This window comes from Jaculus jaculus, chromosome 7 (genome assembly GCF_020740685.1).
Source record: "Jaculus jaculus isolate mJacJac1 chromosome 7, mJacJac1.mat.Y.cur, whole genome shotgun sequence".
Lineage (NCBI taxonomy): Eukaryota > Metazoa > Chordata > Mammalia > Rodentia > Dipodidae > Jaculus > Jaculus jaculus.
This window is the reverse complement of record NC_059108.1, coordinates 38,351,305-38,372,916: the sequence shown is the minus strand read 5'-3', so window position 1 is coordinate 38,372,916 and position 21,612 is coordinate 38,351,305. Positions and strand designations below refer to the sequence as shown.

Here is a 21,612-nt window from a genome sequence, read left to right as displayed (position 1 = left end):
TTTTATTTATTTATTTATTTGAGAGTGACAGACACAGAGAGAAAGACAGATAGAGGGAGAGAGAGAGAATGGGCGCACCAGGGCCTCCAGCCTCTGCAAACAAACTCCAGACGCGTGTGCCCCCTTGTGCATCTGGCTAACGTGGGACCTGGGGAACCGAGCCTCGAACCGGGGTCCTTAGGCTTCACAGGCAAGCGCTTAACTGCTAAGCCATTTCTCCAGCCCGATGCTTAGCTTTTAGAAGAACAAGTAGTTTTGTCATCCTTGAAGAAAAGGAATATGCTGTGGCTTCTGAAGACACAAGGAAATTTTACTTGGCCTGTTTTTTGAGGAGACCCTTCCAAGTTCACTAGAAAGAAACAATTCACAAGAAAATGTGCCACCAACTTTTGATATTTCAAGTGTGGATTTTCCTTTTAGTTGAATAGCACATATGAGTGTGTGTGCATGTATAAAAGGCACAAAAATCTGTTAAGGAGGATTTAAATACATGGGCTTAAAGTTGATTTGAACTATGGTTTTATTAGGAATAAATGATAAATTCCTAATTTGGAGATAATATGTCTCACTGTTATACCCTAAAGGAACTTAGAATCATTATTCATCTTCTCAGGACATTTTGAGGGAGGTTGACGTAAGGATTTGTTTTGGATAAAAATGAAAAGTAAGGGCTGGAGAGATGGCTTAGCCGCTAAGGTGCTTGCTTGGAAAGCCTAAGAATGCAAGTTCGAATTTCCAGGTCCTGTGTAGCCAGACACAGTGACACAGCGTGCGGTGTCGCACATGTGCACAAGGGGGCGCACACATCGGGCATTCATTCATAGCGGCTGAAAGGCCCTGGCGCACCCATCCTCTCTCTCCAACTCTCTCTCGAAAATAAAACAATTGTAAAAAAGTGAAAAGTTAGAGGCTGGGAGATAGCTCAGTGAGTAAGGGAGATTGCTGTGTGAACTTGATCCCCAGTACCTCCATAAAAAGCCACACATGGCCATATGTGCCTGTGGCCCCAGCACTGAGTCAGGGCAGAAGCAGGAGGATGGATTGCTGGGGGTCTTGCTCATCACACAGTCTAGGCAAAAAAATGGTGAACTACAGGTTCAGTGAGAAACCCTATCAAGAAAATGAGGCAGAAGAATTCTGGATGTCCTTCTGCCTACATACACACACACACACACACACACACACACACAAATAAGTAATAAAAATGGAAAAAAATACAGGCATGTGTGTCATGGTACATGCCTGTAATCCCAGAAGTTAGGAGGCTGAGACAGGAGGATCAATACTTTGAAATTAGCCAGAGCTGTACATAGCAAGACCCCCTCTAAAGACAACGAAACATCACTAAGTTTCCCTGAATATAAACCAGCCCAGAGGGACTACAGACCCAGAAAGGAAGCCTCCTTAGGGGCTGGGGGCGTTGCTGGAGGGAGTCTGGTTTCTGGATGTAGGATTTTCATCTTGCCTTGGAATGAATCCTCCTTTCAACTGTCAGGAGCATGTATGGCCCAAAGCATTGTTACTGAACTTGTGGCTGTCACTTCATAGAAGGCTGTCCTAAATTCAGCAGATAGGCCTACGAGCAAAGTCTCAGGTCTTATTTCTGAATTAAGCACCCAGCTTCCTGAGATCTGTCCTGCAGTGCCTCTGTTGGCTTGTCTTGGTCCTGATATTTCTCCAGACTGGCTTGCAACTCGCCAGCAGGAGGTTACGTGGCCCCATCATGGTTAATGGAGCAGCTGTGTTGAAATCTTGCTGGAAAACTACAGTGCTGCCTCTCTGGAGAGCTGGAAGTCTCGCACATGGCATTTATTTTAGGCCCTGAGTAGAATTCTTTGACATCCAGGTCTATCTGCAAAACAAAAAGGAGCCATATGTTTTGTGATGGCTAGCCCCTGAGACATACTTCTCCCCGCCCCCAGCCCCGTGCTCATGGGCACAGTGCGCATGCACACTAGTGGCAGAGATGGCCATGAGCTAACGTGGTGACCGGAGCCTCCATGAGCACCTTGAGTTTGACACAGGTCTCCTCATTAAAGAAAGTAACATTAGTCTCAGTATAGTTGTTAGTGTCAAAAGGTGCCCATATTCCAAGCTCTCTCACTCTTTATGACCTCTGGGCACTGGGAGACCCCTCTGGGGAGAATTCAGAATGCCATTTTGTGTTTAAACTACTTTATGGTAAGGAATGTAGAGCATCCATTAAGAAAAGCCAGTTGGAGAGAGGAGTAGTTCTCTTCTTGATTCTGCTATTAGCTTCAATAGAAGACCGCTAGGTCTCTTAAGAGTATTGGGTTTGCATCTGCTATCAGATTCAAAGGAGTGCAGTGTGTAGAGATTAAGCTTAAGATCCAGCCTGCCTATAAAATGGCCCTAGTGAGTTGATAAGCGATGACCACTGCTGTAAAGAAGTGGTGGTAGACCCACGTAAAATTAAACTTTAGAACTGACATTTGGCCTGCTTGTCCAGAGAGTTAAGTCTGTAGTGTCAGCTTCACTGGTCTTTGACTGCTGTGGTTCTATCATGTCTTTAAATATTATTGGAGAGGGCTGGAAAGATGGCTTAGTGGTTAAGCACTTGCCTATGAAGCCTAAGGACCCCGGTTCGAGGCTCGATTCCCCAGGACCCACGTTAGCCAGATGCACAAGGGGGCGCACACACCTAGAGTTTGTTAGCAGTGGCTGGAGGCCCTGGCACGCCCATTCTCTCTCTCTTTCTGCCTCTTTCTCTCTCTGTCACTCTCAAATAAATAAAAATAAACAAAATTTAAGTATTATGTGGAGAAAGGGACCAATTTGAACCAAATGTAGGAAATGTTTGCTTGTTGATCTCATGTTTTTCTTGATAGAGGGAGCTTCCATTTTAGAGAAGGTAACATGGTAAATACAAGTCTGGGATGTGCTGTGTGGAGAACCCACCCTGCCTTTTGCGTCATCATAGTAGAGTATGGCAGCCTGAAGGATTTTGCATCTGCAGGCATCTTTCTTTTACTGACAGTTTTTGTATATTATCTAATGTATTTTGATCATAAACTCCCATTACCTTCTCTTGTCACCCCCCATCCTTCTCCCACTGAACCCTCTCTTCCCAGTTAGTCCCTTTACTTCCTTGTGTGTGAAAGGGGGAGACCCCCCCCCCCGAGTTTAATTAGGGTTGCCTGCGTGAATGTGGGTGGCGGATTTGCAAGCAGAGAGAGAGAGGGAGAGTGTATGGGCACTCCAGGGCTTCTTGCCACTGTAAATGAACTCCAGATGCATGTGCCACTTTGTGCATCTAGCTTATGTGGTTATGTGGTCACTGGGGAATCGAATCTGGGTCGTTAGACTTTACAAGCAAGAACCTTTAGCTAGCATCCCATTTCTCCAGTCCCTTTTTAAATAGCCTGAAGCTGACCTGTCATTCATAGAAGACTGATTGTATCTTTCTAATGTAAATAACAGTAAAGGAAAACTATAATCCAGTTGTGAAAAGGGGTTTCTTTTTTGTTTGTTTGCTTGTTGAGGCCAGTACGCTCCCTGCCTATGTTACTTTTCAGCATGAGCACTGCTCTTCCGGGGCCTGTTGATTTATTATATACCTGTGTTTACCAGTGGCCAGCCTGCCCCATAAGCAGTTACCTTTCTAAGTGGCTTTGGTAGGAGGTCTCTTTTGGCTATAGAACCTAATATAGACCATAAATGAACAGGATAAATGAGAATTGGGCTGGAGAGATGGCTGAGCCATTAAGATGCTTGCCTGCAAAGCCAAAGGACCCAGGTTTGATTTCCCAAGACCTACGTAAGCCAGATGCACAAGGTGGTGCATATATCTGGGGTTCATTTGCAGTGGCTAGAGGCCCTGGTGTGCCCATTATTTCTTTCTCTTTCTCTCTAAATAAAAATAAATCACCATGGACTGGAGAGATGGCTTAGTGGTTAAGCACTTGCCTATGAAGCTTAAGGACCCTGGTTTGAGGCTTGACTCCTCAGGACCCACGTTAGCCAGATGCACAAGGGGGCACACACATCTGGAGTTCATTTGCAGTGGCTGGAGGCCCTGGCGCGCCCATTCTCTATCTATCTCTGTCTGCTTTTTTCTCTCGCTGTCTGCCTGTCACTCTCAAACAAGTAATTAAAAAAAAATTTTTTTAATAAATCACCAGAATTACTGTTTATAATTCTTGTGAACTTTAAACTCCCATTTAATATTTTGTGCATACTCACACAAGTCAAAAGTCAGCATCTGGTCAATAATAACTTCTGAAGTGGAGTCTCCCCACCAGCCAGTTCTGCTTCTCTGGATAAAGGTCAAAAAGGGGGGCTTGTCAGGGACCACATCTGTGCCATGGTTGGCGTAACTGCCTGCCAGGGGTCCATGTTGGCCACGTGCATTCCCGAGAGTATTGGTTTGCCTGACTTAGAGAGATGGGTCCAATCTTACCCCAAGATGAAGATTGTCCTCCTTGTCTGAGACCGCATCTACCTCAGCCTGGGTCTTCGGAGGCTTTGATTTCATTGTGTTGCTTTATACCATCCTCCAAGTTTCTGTATTTAAACTTTCCTATACTAAAATGAGTTTAAAGGTTGCTTCAGGAACTAGTGACATTTTGGACAAGGAAAGGTCCCATACGTGGATGGTTCTCAAAAAGTTACACAAAATACTTTGGCTGTTCCTGAGCATAAGGTAGAAAAGCGATCCTGTGATTGTTTTTTTAATATACCATGAAACCTCAGAACCAGTGTTCTTAAGGAATCTTCCTAGAAAGTCCTGCCTCAGGTATGGCTGAGAGCTCAGCAACCCTCTTGACTAGACTCCTTCCCCTTTTCCTCCTGATCTGTGCTAGTGTTTTGTGGGGTTTTCTGTTATTGTTTGGTTTGGTTTGATTTGGTTTGGGTTTTGGTTTTTTGAGGGTAGGGTCTCACTCTATCCCAGACAGACCTGGAACTCACTCTGTAGTCCCAGGCTGGCCTTGAACTCACGGTGATCCGCCTACCTCGGCCTCCTGAGTGCTGGGATTAAAGCCACATGTCATTGAGTTTTATTGTTGCTGCCGCTGTTTTCCTTAGACATATCGAACATTTCTCAGCCCTGAAATGTGTTCTCCCTGGCACTGTGGCGGGCCCCATGTTGGTGGAACTGTTCAAGAAAAGCCAGAAGTCATCAAATGAGGTCTGTTTGAGGCGTGCTGGCACAGGTAGAGGTGAATCAAACTGGGTCTTGCCCTCAAGGGGATGCATGGCCTGGTTGGGAAGGTGGTGGCAGTGTGGTGACTATTGGTCCTGTAATAAGACTCCTTTGCGTGCCAAAAACCATGTAGGATGGCAACCTACATGCTAGAGTTGTATGCTTAACTCTTTTAAAGGACTCCACTCCATTGCCACATGGTATTTTCCACAAGTTTTTGTCCCAGACATAAAAACACAGACCTTGGGTCTGGAGAGATAGCTTAGCAGTTAAGGCACTTGCATGCAAAGCCTAAGGACCTAAGTTTGACTCCCCAGAACCCACGTACGCCAGATACACAAGGAGACACATGCGTCTGGAGTTTGTTTGCAGTGGCTGGAGGCTCTGGCGTGCCCATGCTCTCTGTCTCATAAATAAATAAATAGACCCCGCTGCTGCTTCTGGAACTGCATATAAATAGGTCAGAGTTCAGGCTGAGTCCAATACAGATGGTAGTTTGTGTTGTACCCCAGCAGAACCCTTGCTTCAACTTATGTTTGGTTTAGGACCAGTTTCTGCCTGTTGGCCCTGAGCCAGCCGCCCTCTTCAGCTCACTGTCCCTGGGGCTTGTGGATTTGAAAGCCTTTCTGTGTGTGGCTCATTCAAAGTTGCGTGGGGCTATGCAGTGTGCCAGAGAGGCGGTGGGATTGGCAGACGGAAGTTGTCATTTGTGTGGTTCTGTAGCATTGAGTCTGGTCACTTGTATCTGGGTGTCCCTTTGCCCATCTGTAAAATGGGGCTAAAATGTCTATTTTTTTTTTTTTGAAGGGCCAGCTCTGACAAGGAGTATTTTGTGACCTTTCTAAAAAAGTATTCAAAAGCTAGGTGTGGAGGCTGAGGTAGGAGGACCTCAGTGAGTTCGAGGATAGCCTGAAACTACAGAGTGAGTTCTAGGTTAGCCTGGGCTAGAGTGAGACCCTGACTTGAAGTAAAAAAAAAAAAAGAAAAAAAAAATCTCATAAGTTAGTGCAGACTATACGAAGCCCCAGCCAGTCTTACACTCTTGGCAGAGAGAGCGGCTGCTTTCCTCAGTAAACTAGAACCAATCAGGTTTCTTTTTATCAAACAACATAGCACTTAACTGTTGGGTGAAATCTTTGTCTTGTAGAAATGTTCCCCAGAAGCCAGGCGTAGTGGCGTGCGCCTTTAGTCCCAGCACTCGGGGTGGGGGTGGGGGAGGAGAGGTAGGAGAACCACCATGAGTTCAAGGCCACCCTGAGGCTACGTAGTGAATTCTAGGTCAGCCAGGGCTAGAGCAAGACTCTGCCTCCAAAAAAAGAAAAAGAAAGAAAGAGGTGTTCCCTAGAAATCCGGCTACCACTTTGGGTGGGGGTACTCAGAAAGGCCCATGTTCTCCACTTTCAGAGGGAGCCTCTGCCACAGATGAGATTGTAGATGGTACCAGAGTGCTCCGTCACCAACTTTGAAGGCATGCCTGAGCAGCCCAGCTGTGTGGCCCCAGCTCTCCTTAGGGTGCTGTTGGTCTCCATCAGGGCCAGGCCCCTGAGGAAGAGCTCTCTGCAGCCTTTCTCTCGAGCTGCTCCAGCCAGTGGTGGGGACCTTGGGCATCTCAGCGTCACCATTCCTGCCAGGCCACTCAAAAGTGCGGAACTGCCCCCAGCCCTTCCTAGGGCCTCTTGGAAGCAAAAGGGCTGCCACGTATTAGCATGACGCTCACAGTGGCCTGAAAAGCTGATGGTTTAGCCCTCGGGATACACTTTACAGTGCGGGGGGCCGGAAATACAGTCAGTGTACCTATAGGCTCTCTTGCTGTTGGGTGAAAATCCAAGAGGCAGGCTGCCCTTTTCCAGGTACTGCCCCTGAGCGGTGAGTGGACTAGACTGAGGTGCAAGGCTCAGGAGCCCCCCTCCCCCGAGCTGGCAAATAAGGGTCTACTTTTGTTTCTCTCCTAGTAAAAGATGCAGAACTTACTCTGTGATTCAAGACTTTCTGTTTGTTTAATAACCTTCTTTTGCTAAGAGCCCATGACATTCATTTATTAGAGGATGAGAATCACTTAGTCATGAAGTTTCAGAGGGTAATTCCAGTGTCTCTGGAGGGCACACTCTTAATTGCCAGTCTTGATTTGATTGAAGGTTTGTGTGTCACTATGTCCCCTCTTTCTCTTTCTCTCTTCCTTCCCCCACCAATCCTCTCCTCCTCCCTCTTACTCTCTGATAAAGAAGTCTGGGCCGAACATTTTCTTTTCTTTTTTTTTTTTTTAAGCTAAGTATCCATGTCCTTCTTAAGTGTCTGATTGGACTTCTTAAGGGAAATGAATGGCTGAGAAGAGAAGGCCCAGAGGTAGGGGTCTAAAGGTCAGAATTCTAAATAACTTATACTGGACCTTCAATTGTATACATGCCACTGTAATTAATTGGAGCATCTGTTGGTCATTGGTACGATCAGAAATAGTCAAAAAGCCATACAATCCAACATAGTCATGCGTTGTTAAGAAATGACAGACCTGTGAGAAAGTGAGCCTAAAACACTGCCTACCACTGAGTGCCTCCACCCAAGAACGCGCTCTCCGCTTGGTCCTGGCTGAGCTGCACGTGGGCTGCCCTGGCCTGGGTGGGCATCCTGTGTGGTGCGCATAGACTCTGAGCAGCTAGGTGAGGGCCACTGAGCCACAAGAACACAGACTTAGCATCACAGTGGACCCTCTTATCTCCCTCAGTCTTGGAGCCATCCTAAGTCCAGCTCTTGTAATGGTGGTTTCTGGGCTTTTGCATATGTCACCTGCATGTCCCAGTTTCACCTTTCAAGTGGGTGAATAGTCTGAATTACTTGTGGAATTCAAAAAGCTCATTGTTTGTTGTCAGATTCGGAATTACTTGGAAAAGTTAGTCCATCAAACACACACACACACACACACACACACACACACTTGAAACCTTCTATGTCTAGGAGCTAGACTTCTTGGACTTCCACCTGTCCTCAGAAGATTTAGGGCATCATGCACACCCACTTTGTCACCATGCCATCCCAATAAATACCAGACAGTACCACTCCCAGCCAAGGTAAATAGGGATAGTTAGGTCATGGCTTACGCCTGTAAGCATTTCCTCCTGGGCTCTAGTTCCCTTCTGGTTCAGTGGCCGAACAGTAGCTTCAAACTAAGAAGCAGGACTCCTCATCCGGATCCCTGGTGATAAAAAATGCTCATGACGGGATGTGCAGAAACAAAGGAAGGCCAACTCTTACCTGAGACTCCGCAGCGGGTTCAAGCGTGCTTTGTAGTCATTTCTTTCTACAAGAAACAGGAATTGTAGCCAGGCGTGGTGGCAAACGCCTTTGCTCTTAGCACTAGAAAGGCAGAGGTGAGTTCGAGGCTACCCTGAGACTACATAGTGAATTACAGGTCAGCCTGGGCTAGAGTGAGACCCTACCTCAAAAGAAAAAAAGGAATTTGTCTGCACCAAGACCCCGGTGAAGAACTGCATTGTGCTCACACAGCACACTGTACGGGCAGTGGTATGACTCCCACTGTACGCTGCCCCTGGGCCACAAAAAGGGGACCAAGCGGACTCCTGAGGAGGAAGAGATTTTTAACAGAAAACAAAGACAATTCAAAAGAAATGCGATGAAAGGAAAAGGAATGCCAAAATCAGCCCTCTTCTGGAGGAGCAGTTTCAGTGGGACAAGCTTCTGGGCTGCATTGCATCATGACCTGGCCAGTGTGGCAGAGCAGATGGCTATATGCTAGAGGGAAAGGAGCTAGAGCTCTGTCTGAGGAAGATCAAAGCCCAGAAAAGGCAAATAAGCCAGCCTGAGCCCATGTAATAAAGGTGTTTATTGTTTATGTTTTAAAAAGAAAACAAAAAAAGGAAAAAAGTTAGTTAGAAACCACCCCTCTCCAAATCAAAACAAAAAAGCATTATAAATTTTAGATTTGGGCCGGGCGTGGTGGCGCACGCCTTTAATCCCAGCACTTGGGAGGCAGAGGTAGGAGGATCACCGTGAGTTCGAGGCCAGCCTGAGACTACATAGTGAATTCCAGGTCAGCCTGGGCTAGAGTGAGACCCTACCTTGAAAAACAACAACAATTTTTTTTTTAGATTTTGTCCTACAGTGATAGTTTTTTTTTTATTTAAAATTTTTTATTTATTTATTTGAGAGCGACAGACACAGAGAGAAAGACAGATAGAGGGAGAGAGAGAGAGAATGGGCGCGCCAGGGCTTCCAGCCTCTGCAAACGAACTCCAGATGCGTGCGCCCCCTTGTGCATCTGGCTAACATGGGACCTGGGGAACCGAGCCTCGAACCGGGGTCCTTAGCTTCACAGGCAAGCGCTTAACCTCTAAGCCATCTCTCCAGCCCAGTGATAGTTTTTGTTGGGGCTCCAGTAAGACACTTGGCAAATGTGAGGAGACTGTCCAGGCAGCAGGTAGGGAAAGGGAAGTGTCAGAATGGGCAGAGAGGAAGTGAGGGTATTTCCAGAGGATGACTCGTTCACTTTTTTTCACCTCCCGTTTATTGTGAACCTATTTTGTGCTTTTAGCTTTCCAGGCCACTTTTGGGACATTGTAAAGGAGTTTTATTTCACTTGTAAGAATATATGCTGCTTGCGGGCAGAGAGTGTGTCTAAAGACAGTACTCTTCAAATAGTACGCACTCCCTAAAGTGCTTGAGTTGATTTGCCCTCGTTCAGGGAGGTCAGCCTATTGGGGGACTCAGCGTCCAGGAAGAAGAAACCGTTCTGGGCACTAAATGTTTAGGTGCCAGGTGCAAAGCACGAAGCTCAGTAGAGAACAGCTTGGGGAGGGTGGGCGGAGAAGCTGTCTCAATGGGTGGATGATTCACATGGGCGGGGAAAAGAATAAGCCGGGCAAAGTGTCCGTGAACTTGACCCAGCGGAGGGATGTTAGCCTGGCCCTCAGCAACACTGATGCACAGAGGGAAGGTGAAGACAGTGGGACTTCATCCCACCACTCGCTGTGTGCCAACTCAAACGCTTTGGGTTTTACAAAGTTCATTAATCACCAGTCCAAGGGATCCACTCCTGTAAGTAGTTTGTAAAACCTGAAAGTCAAGCCGATCATGGTGGCGCACACCTTTAATCCCAGCCCTTGGGAGGCAGAGGTAGGAGGATCTCTGAGTTTGAGGCCACCCTGAGACTATGTAGTAAATTCCAGGTCAGCCTACGCTAGAGCAAAACCCTACCTCGGGAGGGGGAACAAACCTGAAAGTCAAGAAAACAAGAATTCTCTGCAACTTAGCTCTTGACAGGAAATCAACACCTGTCCCGTTTCTGCCATGGAGAAGTTGGTTAATATCATCCCCACTCCAGCGTCGAGGCTGAGGTCTGCCATTTTGCTTCAGTTACTTTTGTCACCAGTAAGCCATGCTCTGTCTCTCCCTCCCCTCGCCCCCCAGCCCAAGGTGCTGGGATGCTGGTTTATCTGCTGGCTTCCCTCATGTTTGGTCAGCACAGCTCAAGACTGGCCAGCAGGACAGGTTGGGCGAAGTCGAGGTGTCCTGGAGAAGGCTCGCTGCAGGCCTGTCTCCTCCTCCTCAGGCCTGCAAAGCCCCAGCTCGGAGGTGGCACAACTTGGTTCTCCACAAGTGAAGCTTTGTTTTCATGCAAACTGCCTGTGCTGGTTAGGTAGCGTGTACAGCCGAGCTCCTTTCCATACCGTGCGGAGTATGTTCCCTTTGCCATGAAAAGCTCATCCTGAGCGTCACCTCCACATTTACTCGCTCAGTCAAAAGTACCAGAGGCCAGATTTCAACCTTTTGAGAGGCTTTGCCATCAAATAGAAACTTGTTCCCCAGCCTGACAGGAACCTCCTTACTTATTGTGTTTCCCTTTTTTCATAAAACATCTGGTGCTTCATCATGTGGCAAATCCTAAGCACGATGGATTTTTAAAAATATTTTCTTAAGCCGGGCGTGGTGGTGCACGCCTTTAATCCCAGCACTCGGGAGGCAGAGGTAGGAGGATCGCCGTGAGTTCGAGGCCACCCTGAGACTCCATAGTGAATTCCAGGTCAGCCTGGGCTAGAGTGAGACCTTACCTCAGAAAACCAAAAAAATTTTTTTTTCTTAATTTTTTTTAAATTTATTTATTTGTAAGCAAAGAGAGAGACAGACAAAATGGGTGCACCAGGGCCTCTAGCAGCTGCAAACAAATTCCAGATCCATATGCCACTTTGTGCATCTGGCTTTATGTGGGTACTCGGGCCTTGAACCAGGTCATTAGGCTTTGCAGGAAAGCACCTTCTGAGCCATCTCTCTGGCCCCACAGTGTAGTGTAGTGTAGTGTAGTGTAGTGTATTGTATTGTATTGTATTGTATTGTATTGTATTGTATTTATTTGCAAGCAGAAAGAGACCAAATGAGCACACCAGGGTCTACAGCCGCTGCAAATGGAACTCCATATGCATGTGCTATAATTTGTGCATCTGGCTTTACATGAGTACTGGAGAATCAAACTTGGGTCATTAGGCTTTGTAGGCAAGCATCTTAACCTCTAAGACATCTCTCCAGCCCCACGATGGATTTGCTTTTTAATATTTTTGTTCATTTTTATTTATTTACGTGAGAGTGACACAGAGAGAAAGAGGCAGAGAGAGAGAGAGAGAGAGAGAGAGAACGGGCGAGCCAGGGCTTCCAGCCACTATAAACGAACTCCAGATGCGTGCGCCCCCTTGTGCATCTGGCTAACATGGGTCCTGGAGAATTGAGCCTCGAACCGGGGTCCTTAGGCTTCACAGGCAAGCGTTTAACCAGTAAGCCATCTCTCCAGCCCCATGATGGATTTTTATATGGCCAAAACTCCTAAGTTCTCTCACTGGCAGACATAGGAGATGGCTCCCAGTAGCCAGGATCACAGGCTCAGTGCTGGGTGTGCATTGGCCTAACCCCTGGTGCAACTTAACCAGGCTTCCTCTCCTATCCCAGTGTAGATGGCAATGGAGAATGACCAAGGTGGAGTGGTAGCTGTTTTCCTGTGCTGTGTAATGCTCACCTGTGGAGATGAACTCCATGGGAATGGCTGGCATATTGGTGTTTCAAATAAAATGTGCCAGACATATGTAATCCCAACACTTGGGAGGCAGGAGGAACCAGAGTTCAAGGTCTTTAGTTACATACCAAATTCAAGGACAGCCTGGGCTACATGAGGTAGGGGGAGATGGTTGCCTAACCTGAGACTGCCTGAAATACTCTTCCTAAGGTGACACCAACTCCTCAGTGGATGCCAGCAGATGACTTGCTCGCTTGTGGCTGTAGAGGAATTGGTATTCCTTGAGTTCTTGGGAGCAGAGCAGAAAAGGTGTGGGACATGTCTACTGGTACTTCCTTAAACTCACACTGAAGCCCACACATCTCTGCTGAATTCTACACAGGGTTCTCTGTCAATTGAGGGGGATCCCTCCTTTTTCCAAGTTGGCCTGGGGGTTGCAGGTTGTCTTGAATTATCCCTGTGTTCTTAATAAATGCTTTTTAAAATTTATTTTTATTTATTTGAGAGGGGGAGAGAAGTAGGCACAGAGAAGAGAGAGAATGGGCACCCCCAGGGTCTTCAGCCACTGCAAATGAACTCTAGATGCATGCCCCTCCCTTGTGCATCTGGCTTATATGGGTCCTAGGGAATCGAACCTGGGTCCTTTGACTTGGCAGGCAACTACCTTAACTGCTAAGCCATCTGTCCAGCCCAAATTATCCCTGTTTTTAAGGCACTAGGGCAGTGCTGTTTCCCAATTAAAGTTCTAGCCAGGAAATGGTAACATTCATGGGATGTGGATGAGCATTTCATCAAACTATTTCTTTTCTTTTTTTTCTGTCATTTAATATTGGGGACTTCATTCCTTTTCTAGTAAGAAGATACAAACCTTGATGACAGACGCATGCTTACACAGTTGAGGTGTCCTCGGGGGACAGCAGTAGAGACAGTTCTGCTCCGTGGATTGTTTGGTTTGGTGTCATTTTGGAAGTGTGTCCCTTTCTTAGAAGATCATATGACTTAGTGGTGGTAATTAGGCAGAAACTTGTCTTCCCTACAAATGCCAGGATTACAAAGGGACCAACTCCCACTGGAGACCAGATATTTTTAGAATGTACCTCATCATTTAGTTGGTCTCCCCGGTTCACTTTCCTTGCATCAAAAGCCTGCTTTCAAACTTCCAAAGGAGGGAGGGCTCATCTCAGGCCAGGCTCAGGTTGCCACTGAGACAGGGTAGTGCTTTTGTATTTATTGTCAATTGGTGTATTGCCTAGTAACTAGCTGAGAAGTAACGGCTGCAGTTCTGTCAGCTCTCTGCTTCCTTTTCCACCCAAAGTTTTGCTTAATCTGATGTTTTTAAGATACAAGGGGATCAGCGTGCACACACACGCACGCACGCACACACACACACGGGTGCGTCTCCCAGCTAACTAAAGGGCCACACTTAAAATCTATACGACAGTGATGTGAGGTTCCTTACAGCCTACGGAACTCATGCCCACGCCAGGCAGTATCGAAACCTAAGCTCAGTGGCTGGATTCCTCCCTTTGTCTCCCCACTCTGTCAGTCCCTGCCTGAGGCAGATGAACACTGCCAGCACCAAGCTGCAGAAGAATGTGGTCAGAAGTCCGAGGCAGGGGAGTTGCTGCTTGCTGTAGGACTGTTTTTATTACCTGGGTCTTCAACAAGTTTCTCTTAGCATGACTATTTCTCTTCGGCGACTGCCTGGTTTCTGTGACATTGTTTTACTCTCCTTGTGTCACAGAGAAAACCAGTGGCCTTTCAGATGGGTGGAGTGACACTCTTTGCATTCAGTGTGCCCTCTGTAGGAGCTGTCTGGAGCCCTTCTGGCTCAACCCATAGGCACTGAGGCAACTTCCTGCACAGGTCTCCCCAGGAGGCCCCTGCCTGCCACCCTGGAGGAAACGCCAGCATAGTGTCACAGGTGGCCCCAGCCCCCCCTGCTCAGCAGAAGGGAAAGGGTGATGATTAGCATCTCCTTTAATGATGACGCTCCCAGAAGATTCTGGACCTTTTGCTGAGGGAATGAGTGTATGACTTGGGGATTGGTCGTGGTGTGTTTTAGGATAACTCCAGTAGACCTTCTGCCCCACTTCAGGGGCCTGTGGCCTGTTGTGCCTCAATGCCATGTTGCAGGGGGTGCCTAGGTACCCCCCAGCTGCTTCCTTTTGTGGGTTGGCCCAGCCCCAGCTGCAAAGTCAGCCACATGTTCTGCCTCTGTACTTGGGGAATGAAGTGTGTCATCTTCCCATCATGCACTGGTTTCCACAGCAGACTAATTAACACCAAAGGGAACCAACGAGAAGGGTCTGAATTAGGTAATACCTCGCCGCTTCTCCCTTGGCACTTACAGAAAGTCAGGATCGGGACTTGGGGACCTGAGTTCCCTGATGATTAATTGCATTGTGATGTTAGATTATGATTAACTGACTGCTATTGTGAATCCCCTTCAAAGGACATCATCTGTGAGCCTGTATTGGATTGTGCTTTAGGGACCTAGGCCTTACAATAGCTTCTACTCTTCCAGGCCAAGCTCCTCCCTGACACTGAGGTCTTGGGCTTACTTTAGCTTCTTCTCCCTCTGAAAGCAGCAAGCCATCATTTTATAATCCAAAGTTATGGTATCTTCTGGCAAGACAGAGAATACCCCTAGAAAAACCATCAGCCAAGCAAACTGGGGATACATGGGAGAAGGGGCTTTCTTCTCCTGATAGATTGGGTCGGCTACCCCCCTTCTCTTTGGAGCTGTAGCAAATGTAACTCTATATATAGAAATATATATCATCCAAAATGCTGAGTTCCCGCAAAGATACGGAAAGGGAAGGTTGCCCCAGTGGCAGTCATAGAAGAGATTGAAGTCACATGGATGCTGGGCTGGATGGTTCCAAATAAACATAGAATATCTTCTGTAAAGGAGGGAGGCAGATGTATGTGCCACCTTGTGTGTGAGTTGACCAGCGTGTCTGTTAGTCACCCTGCCTGGGGGGAAGACCTCGACCTTACGGGCTTCATCTCTCCTTTTCCGTCTGTTCTGCCCCTCTTTCCTGCCGACTCTGTAAACAAAAGATCTTTAGTGAGTGCCCGGGGCTGTCCTGTCTGTTCCTTTAGCTGCACCCCCCCCCCCCAGCGTGCTTTTCATGTTAATCCTCTTAACTTTCCTGAGCTCAGTGGTCCCCAGAAATCTGGTAAGACCTTGTTAGATTCCTGTGCTCAGGAAGGACCTCTGCTGAGCCTTTTCACTGAAGATTTGTAGAACAAAATAATGTTAACGGGCTGCTCTGTGGGGAATTTATGTGGCTGTGTGTGTGTATATCTGTGTGTATGTGCCCGGAAGGCCAGAGAGGACACTGAGTGTCATTCCTCAGATGCCATCCACCTTTGGTTTTTTTGTTTTTTTTTTTTGGTTGATTGGTTTTTGGTCTTTCCCCCCCCCCCCTTTGAGGTAGGGTCTATCACTGGCACGGAACTCAACTTACTAGGTCAGACTTGATGGCCAGGGAGCCCCAGGGATCTGCCTGTCTCCTCTCCACACTAGGATTACAAGAATGTGCCACTGTGCCTGGCATTTTTACATGGGTCTTAGGGATCCAACTGAGGTCTTCATGCTTACACGGCAAGCACTTCCCTGACTGAGCGATATTCCCAGCCCTTCTCTGCAGATTTTTAATATAAAAATCAGATTCCAAAGATAAAACTCACTGAGATATGACTCGCTCCTCCTACGGTGAGGAAGTCAAGATTCCTCTTTGCCTACAGAGCAGGCTGGCTGAACCTGTTAGAAAGTAGCTGAGCTGCCCCTTCTAGAACTTGGTAGTGATGATAAAGGGAGGAGCAAGATCCCTTAGTTTGCCTGGCCCGCAGGGCCGTGTCTGAGAAATGCCTCTGCTCTGCTGTAGGAGACCAAGTTGCCTATCTTTAGCACGAAAGCCCTATGTCCCAAGAGCCCCAGGTTCCAGAATCTAGAACAAAACCTCATCGCCACCCACCAAAAGACCCCTCACAACATGCATGATTCCATTTCCTTTGGGCTTGTAACAAGGACACAAAACGAATAAGGTAAGTCATCTCCCTGCTGTGTCCCTGCCGTCCCAGTCTTTCAGATGCCATAATGACATCGTCGCTGCACGTGCCCTGGGCTCCCAGTGGGGAAGCACATAGCAGGTGAGGAAGCGTGGCCCCCTCGCCCATTCCTGCTGTGTGAATGCTCTTGGTGATCTCTGGTTTTCTTCTCTCCTCCTTCAGACCCTCAAACTGACACGAGACCTACAGAGAAAACCCTTTGCCAAATCTGCTCAGCAAGTGGACAGTGAGACCGTTTACAGCTTAACACCTTTGTGAATCCCACGCCATTTTCCTAACCCAGCAGAGACTGTTATCAGCCCCTCACCCTGGGTGAAGCACTTAACCCTGGAACAGAACTCTATAAAGTATGCAAAGTCTTCCTCATCGGGGTGGCGAGGAGCCACCTGTCAGCGAGGACAGCACCCGTCAGCACCACCCACTCTCCTCCAGAGCACACCGGGAGCCCCCACTGGCGATTCTGTGGTGTTTTAAAATCGCGATGGTTTATGGGATGTTTAAGTGTTGTGTTTGTGTTATTTTCCTTTGACCCTCCTGAGTTTTTCCACGCACATTAACCTGCAGTATTTTTTGTTGTTGTTGTTGTTAAATCGCTAACCATCTTCCCCTAGCAAACTTCCAGTAGAAGGAAGATGTCATACCAGTTACCATTCTGGCATTGGGTGCCACAAGCTTTTGAGCCCATAGAACATCATAAACTAACACGTTACATAAGCAAGGAGAGTTTTTCTTCCTCCTTTTGTTTGGTAGAAAATTATCCTTTTCTAAAACCTCAACAATGGCACAATTGTTTGCTCTGCGTACCCGTCCAGGACTAAACCACACATGAGCAAAATGAGTGGAGCACAGTATCTGACCCAGTAGTTTCCAGTGCTGAGTCGGGGGGCTAGGGGGGGGTCTGTGGATGAGACCTCCAGTGCCTGGTCTGCAGCTGACCAGTTCGTAGGACTTTGAGTCATGTTACTCCCCTCAGCTAATGTGGTAGACAGTATTGGTCTGTTGATGAGCAATTAAGATCTTTTCAAGAAAGAAATCAGTTCAGTTACCCACCCATTGCCAAATGCCAGTAAAGGATTTAGTTTTAAGGACAGAAAAAAAAAAAAAATAAACGGGAAAAAAAGGGTCCTGTTCAGCTTTGCAAAAGACATGAAGTTACAGGTGAGTCGTGGAAGCTTGCAGTGAGCAATGTGTGGAGAGAACACACCAGGTCTGCACTAAGCGAGGTCTAACTTCACTGTTTGTGATATTTTTCAGCCTTGCGGTGTATAATCTGACCTAGGAGTGAATGAGTGAAAGGCAATAGCATATGAAAATTGAGTTTTTATATAAGCCTAGAGTGTAATTCTACAAGTCACACAACAGAAGTACAAGGCAGTTTAAGTTGTGTGTTTTTTTTTAAACTTTCCTGCTTCTATGGATTTCATTGTTTTGTTCCAAAAAGTTATGGTGCTGTATAGGTGCTTTCTGTTTAACCTGCAAAGTGTGATTGTATTCGTTACTCCCTTTGGTGGACGGACTAGTTGGGAACACCTTTGGTACATTAAAACTGGTGTGAGGCCGCTCTGATTAGCACAGCATATACGCACTTCTCCAAAGTGATACATGAAGACTCTTTTCTTTGCATAAAAAGCATTAGGCATATAAATGTATAAATATATTTTATCATGTACAGTACAGAAATGGAACCTTATGCATGGGCGTTAGGAACCAGGCTAATGTTTCAGCATAGACTTCTCCACTTGAGTTCTCGCTGTTGCCTGCACTGGGGCAGTGGGCACCAACGCAGATGTGCCACCCAACCCCCTGTACCCACCACTGGCTACCAGGGACCCCCTTGTGCGCCTTTGCTTCATAACTCCTCTGGGGGTGATATTGGTGGTCATCACAGCTCCCCACATGTTAAGCGTTCCATTTGGTATTGTCACACGTCTACTGCCTCGCTTGCATCGTCATGTTTGAGCAATAGCCCTGTTGATTTCACCCTGCCTTTTGCAGATCTGTCAATCATCGAACAGTTGTGGTTATAGTAGACCTGTAGCGTATCACCTTTTCTAAACCGCCACATGTTTATGCTCTTCATTTTTAAAGTATGTATAATTTTGAAAACGACGTATTGTATCCATGTGGTCTGCTCTTCAGTGAGCCACACTTGCTTACTGTAGTCCTTTACGACGATGCTAACCACTTCCTTGCTTCTTTGGCAGTCGGCTGTCCACAAAAGTTGTCCCACTTGGGGCACAGGGCTGCCTTTCTGACTTCCTAAGTGCTGCTGCTGCCTGGGTGGGGTGCATCAAGAAGGAGGGAACACAGGGTGAGTTGGGGAGAACTCAGGTATCAGGCAGAATCCCAAGTGCTTCCAACATGAGGGCCCTGAGAATTCTCTCCCAAGTTCAGAGAAATGAGCAAACTCACAAGATAGCTATTTGCCTATGCCGTTTACAGTCCCTGGGAACTGCTTTGGGATTGAGAAAGGCAATCTTCCAATGTGTTCCTCCAGCTTTAAAATGTTGAATTCCTTTCAGACATGTGGCATCTCATTTATTCTCTTTTCTAATGTTTGTTGGGTTTCAGGCACCGTGTCTTACAAAATGTCCCAGAAAGAGATTATAATTTGATCTGAAACAGCTGAGGGAGGGACAGGAGGTCTGAGGCCAGAGCAGGCCTCATAACAGATCAGGAAAGCAGAAGGGAAATGCTTTGATTTTCTTTGCTTTTTTTTTTTTTCTTTTTTTTTCTTTTTTTAATAGAACACAAACAGCACATGTAGAGGGTTATGGAGAGAGCAGGAGTCGGTCCAGGACTCCTGCGTCCTCACCCTCAGATTCTGCCACACAGAGAGGCCGGGCTCCTTAGACAGGTCCACTGTAGTGGTCAGACTGGGTAGAGGGGCAGCTTGGGGCCTCTCTCCCTTCTGTCGGGACCCTGCTTTCAGAGTAGACCAGCTTCTGACCACCTGATAGCATTCTGAATGTCTTGAGTTCCTAACAATAAATGTTGTGTCTGGGACATTTCAGCGGATGACTCCACAGCCCCTGGGTCAGGACCAGTAGCTATGGTAGAATCCTGATAAAAACTCTCTGCAGGGTCCCTTAAGGGGCCTTAGGGAACCCAGTCCACTTTGGGATGGGAATTTAGAAAGCACAGCACCTAGTGTTGAAGACCAGGTGTGCATGCTAGGACCCTATGGTTCTCTTCCTGTTCCAGAACCTGACACCTTTGTACCAAAGCTAGGAAAGAGCTTTACCACAAGCCATCACTGTCCTGGCATGAGAACCAAGCACCAGGTCCAGGGCACCCACTGACTGACTGCACCTGAGGTTGGTTTTCTTTGTTGAACCCTCTGCCAACAGAGTGATTGCTGACACACTTTTTTTTTTTTTTTTTGGCGGTGGGGGGGGGATCCTTTTGATAGAAGATGATGCACACAGGTGTAGTACCAGATGGACTTTGTTTTTGGTGTTGATTCTTAGCATTTTAGTGTGTGTGTGTGGCTTCCCCAGCCTAAGGAGAGGACATCACAGCTCATTACTCAGGACAGGTACGCCCCATCTCAGGTGTTACTGCAGACAGCTTCCAGACCTGTACACAGGTTTAAGGTTCATAGGGACAGATTTCTTTACCTTTTCCTAAGAAGCTCCAATGAATGAAAAGAAAAAGAAAAAAAAAAAAAAAAAGGAACATTTAAACCTTTTGAAAAAGACCAAGAGTAAAGTGGGCAACAAGTAAGCCCTCCGTTGTGTAAGCTGGTGTCAGGGACTGATGAAGGAAATAAAACTTACCTGTGTTCTCTCATCTCATAAGAAAACCTTGACACAGGCTCTGACTGACATTTTTGTATATTTGGGAACATCATATGATTAGGCACAATATTACTGGGTTTTAACTTTTTTGTAATTAAGAAAAGCAAACTTTTTGTAGAGGGCAACATCACCTCTGGGTGGATGGGTGGGGGGGGCAGTGAAGTTTTTGTGGAATCGTGTCTGTCCAACAAGATCTTAAAGCAGATGCACAAGTAACTGAAAATTATGTGAGAGTTAAGGCTAAATTTTAAGTGAATCATATTTACGCAGATGGAGTGAATAGAATATATTCCTCTTGTTTAGTTTTGTTCGTACGTATCTTTCTTGGATGAGTGAATGATTACAAGGCCTTTGCTACACTCCAGAAATAACTTGCGTGGCTGCTTTAAAGAAAAAAAAATCTCTGTGTGTTTGGTCAGTTATTTCTCTACACTTATCTCATTGCCCGGCAATCAGCCTTCTCTCGTCTTCTTGTCCTGCCCATACATACACGTGGGAAATGTAATCAGGTGTGAGGAGGACCAGATCAATTAGTGAATATTGAGAACAATGTATTATGCATTTTGGCTTCACATGTTTAACTTTTTTTTTAAGAAAAAAAAAAGTTGCATGAATGGGAAAACAATTCTGTATACAGTATCTGTAAAACTGTCTTATCTGTTTTGATTTCTTGCTGATCCCCCATCCAAGCTAGAATTCAGTTATGGCGCATGGCCATATTCAAACACCCAAGAGTCCAGCAGTCCCTCCTTTGGTTCAAAGCACCTTGTCCTCTCAAAGCGGACACCGTCATCTTGCATTCTTACTGAGGAGTTTGTCTAACCTTATGTTGCCATGAGTTAACTCTGCCGCCTCTCTTTTCAAGGATCAGAACCAGTTTGATTTGGGAACCTTCCCCTTTCCACATAACGTGGAAATGCAGCGCTTTCTTTCCTGGTGTCTGTAGATATTGCCTGTGTATTCCATTTAAATCCGTAATCCAGTTTGTAAAAGAGATGGTGACGCATGTAAATAAAGCATCAATGACACTCTATCTTACTCCAGAAAGTCTTTTTTTTTCCTCTCTCTCTCACTCTGTTATCATCATCATCATCATCCCTCCTTCCCAAAAATGAAGCAGCTATTTACGTGGAAGTCTCCAGTGGAGCTGTGTCACTGGCTGGGAGAGGCTGACAGACTTCACTAGAAGATCCCTACATGAGCCTAGGAACCTTTTCCTGGCCCACTTTTGACCTCCACAGACAAGCAGACGATTTAATAGAAGTCGATTCCCGCAGGCCTGGCCATGCTCCGGTGCCCGCCAAGTCAGCAGCCCCGAGGAGCTGCTCAGAGTGGAGGCAGGAAGCCGGCCTCCACCGAGCGCAGCGGGTTGACCCTGGCGAATTCCTGAGAGCGAGAAGTGAGTGCTGGTCATCACAGGATCCTTGGGCACATGGAAAGCCAAGCACAGTGTTGCTGGTTTCTGACAGCAATGGCATGACTATTTTATACTCTTTAAAAAAAAAAAAATTATTTATTTGACAGAAAGCGGGGGAGGGAGAGAGAGAGAATGGGCATGC

At 46.7% G+C, this 21,612-nt stretch overlaps 1 protein-coding gene across 1 annotated transcript in view; it reads left to right on the top strand.

The window, feature by feature from the left end:
* Positions 1–21,086, top strand: part of Foxo3 (forkhead box O3) — a 119,154-nt gene extending 98,068 nt beyond the window's left edge. Inside the window, exon 3 of the mRNA XM_004660615.2 lies at positions 16,416–21,086. The gene's annotated coding sequence lies outside the window, so the exon portion shown is untranslated. The remainder of the gene's footprint in view (positions 1–16,415) is intronic.
* The last annotated feature ends 526 nt before the right edge of the window (positions 21,087–21,612 follow it).